We start from the raw sequence: 3,270 nt of genomic DNA, 5'->3' as shown, positions 1-3,270 counted from the left end.
AAAAAAAGCCTTGGTCATGACATCTCCTCTGAACGTATCCCACCAATTGGCTTGATAAATGGATTACCTTTCTGTCATACTACGATACTTCCCTTTGGCATCTGAGATTATCCGTAGGTTCCTGAAATAGGGTATCCCCCATGTTTTTGGATTGTCACAGCTCTATGAAACTGTTTTTCCTTACTTCCTCCACTTTCTCTCAAAGTAGGCCAAAGGGGTTTGAAGATTGGTTTGAAGATTGTTGTTTCTTTTGTTGAAACTTAGGTTTTGCTGGGACATAATGTTTATGATTTGCCATGGATCTACTCTGTTTCTTTCTTGACCTATGAGATTGGACTATAGTCCATCCATCATTCACCTCTTCTCCCACTTGGATCTGAAGCAGGGATTTGTAAAAAAGGAGAGCATATTTTGTTCTCCATAAATGTTCACTCTGTCTTCGAAAATGTTGGGCATTTGGGCAAGAGTTCCCCTGATTCACTAAAGCAAGGAGAGAAATACTCGTCAAATTGAAATCCTACCGGTTTGGTAATTGTTTGACCTAGTCACGTTTAATAGATTCGAGTCTAAATCCGCTTGCAATCTCGGTTTCCAAGGTGCTACTATTTATTCCTTGCAAATCAGTTTGTCTTCGACGTTAAATCACCTCTCCTTATACTGCTTCTTACTTTTGTATTCACTGGTAATGATTGCTGATGGCAATTAGCCTTTGTATTATATCGATTTCTCCACCGGATATAAAATCTGAGAAGGAGGTTGCTTTCCCTTACAGTAAACTCACTACCTCATTGAAAACTTGCTTCAATTATTTCATTCCCTCTTAATTATGGTTCACTGGCTTCCAAGTGATATATCGCTGGAAAGATGAATTTTGCTTTGACTGGCACAATAGCCAACATATCACAGCCTCCTGTAAATGATCAGATCTTCATTCACCTCCAACACTTGCCCCTATTTTACAGTCGCAAGCCCACCCTGATCAAATGCTATCCGCACAAAATTACACTGTACCTTCAATTGCAATTCACTTGCTCTAATAATTATTTTGTTGGTTGTTTGGCAGATCACAGGCCTTGGAAAGTAACACAGGTCTACAGAAAAAAGTCGCAGGGTTTTATGAATTGATTCCTAGCTCCTGAGTTGAATATCTCCAACCCCTGTATGCCACGCACCCCCCTGATTTTGCAGCCCGGAGCTTGTTTGAGGTAAATCACTAATTGGGTCGATTTCTTATCAAAGCAAAATGATTTCTATTTCACGGGATCTCTACCGCTCGAGAACCAAATGTAATTGGAGATATTTTTCAATCTAATTTGATCAATTATCCTACTTCAGGATTTGCTATGGCAGCTTCACTTATTTGCCTAAAAAGTCTTGTCTTGATAATGTTTTTGCAAATCTTTTTTCCCGAAATGTGTTGTTGCTGATAATCGAGCTAATGCCTGCGTGGATTATCAAAGTTTAATTTGTCGATAAGTGGTTAAAATCAGACCCAATTCCCTTGATGCAACCCTGTAATAAAATATATGCTGTATTATTTTTAACTGCACATGTCGTGACCAAAAATAGCTCCGATTCTGCCCTGCGTTGATCTTGGCCTCCCTTGCTCTGAATCTTATCTTCGGTCGCACCTTTTTTTTACTAATTTCTTTTTCTCTAAAATGATTTTTAGCCGATAGGCTATTATAGGCTAGGTGGAGATTTCACATAAAACCTGTCTGTTCATATTGGATACCAATAACTGTTTTAATTTCAAAACTACTTCGTTCAAAACTGCTAAATGGGCAATATATGAGAGGAAAATTTGTTCTTGAAATTTCTGTGCTTCATAGAGCTGACCGCACACTAAAGAAACCGAAAGCAAATCGGACAAATGCGAACCGTCCGAAAGGTCCACGTAGAACTGGCAGCGATGACGTGGATGTAGTGTTCCCAGGTCTACAGAATTGAAATGCCCGCCAACAACCCGAATGTCAGGTGGACGAATTGTCTTCCTATGTGGAACGGACAAAGGCGATATCAGCACACGTAGAGAGAGTGAAATTTGTTGTCCTATTCAATAGGGGCCCGTTTGGTTACTAGAATACAATTCAAATAGTTATTGAAAATTAGAATATGTTTTTTATTTTTTGTTTGGTGCATGGAATTGGAATGGGGAATAAGAATACGTATTTACATTTTAGCCTCAAAATGAGCATGTGTCCATTCTAAAAAATAACGGTTATTAGAATTGCTATTCCTATTCTTATTCTAATTTTAGCTTTCTCAAATTTAATTAAATTTTCAAATCTGCTTTGATTTGGGGTGAGCGCTAACTCTATTGAGGGACTGGAAAACATAGTTGAATTTGGATAGGGACACAACCCCTATATGCAGAAGTGTGCCCATGATAGGAGGGGCCCCGTTGGATGCATCTGTAAACTCTCTTTCACCACTGCTTGTAGGTATGGAAGCTTTGATATATCATCATCATGCAAACTTCTCTCCTACCCTACGACTTCGTCCAACTCGGCCCGAGCTCTACGTTGTATTTCCTTGTTCAATACCAACTTCCACTATGTTACTAAAGTGACTGTATCAGTGCTGTGAAAGAATATCTCCTGTATTTGACTAATAATCCCAAATGTCAGTTTTATTGAGGAGTGATTTATCGATTTGGAGAGAAATAAATGATATAAAAGCCAAGATATTACCCAAAGAAAAATGATTCAAGGCCTACAAGGGAACAAAGCGCATCAACGAATCTGAATAGGTTGTGTCTATCAAATTCTAATTTCTATCGTATTGAACCAAACAGAGAGAACACATTTCTATTTGAGAATAATAATTCTAGAATAGAAATTCGAGAATAGCAATTCTCATTTTGCAATTCCTATCCCCGCAACCAAACAGGCCCTAAGTGTTTGGTAGTGTTGTTGCCCTGCTGGCACACAGACATAAACGCTGGAAGTCCATCAAGAAATTGGTGCAGAAGATGGATTCAGGTTTGCTTGTTGATGCAATCATGGCTAACATTTTTTTCTTGTAGATTCTGATAACAACTAGTCTCCAAAGGCACACAACCAAGGTCACTTATCATTCTTTTTACCTACCAAGAGTAATTAGAATTTCCATTACTGAGCAAGAGCAAAATCTTTGTGATTTAACTTTTCTAATTATTCATATTTTTTTAATGTCGATGCTTGTAGAACATCTTTTTGACACCTTTAGGCTGCCAAATATTGTACTTTGTTTAGTGGATGAGATGACTACAAGCTATGTGAATAAGAG

General features: G+C 38.2%; 1 long non-coding RNA gene across 1 annotated transcript; it reads left to right on the top strand.

Moving 5' to 3' along the window:
* The first annotated feature begins 268 nt into the window (after window positions 1-268).
* Window positions 269-1,357, top strand: LOC149530559 (uncharacterized). The gene is made up of 2 exons (XR_016358862.1): window positions 269-596; window positions 1,064-1,357. It is a non-coding gene; the product is annotated as an uncharacterized LOC149530559 (long non-coding RNA).
* The last annotated feature ends 1,913 nt before the right edge of the window (window positions 1,358-3,270 follow it).

Source organism: Cupressus sempervirens, chromosome 11 (genome assembly GCF_028749045.1).
Source record: "Cupressus sempervirens isolate cs-2001-9-10 chromosome 11, ASM2874904v1, whole genome shotgun sequence".
NCBI lineage: Eukaryota > Viridiplantae > Streptophyta > Pinopsida > Cupressales > Cupressaceae > Cupressus > Cupressus sempervirens.
The sequence above is the reverse complement of the archived record's forward strand: the minus strand, read 5'-3'. Positions and strand labels throughout refer to the sequence as shown.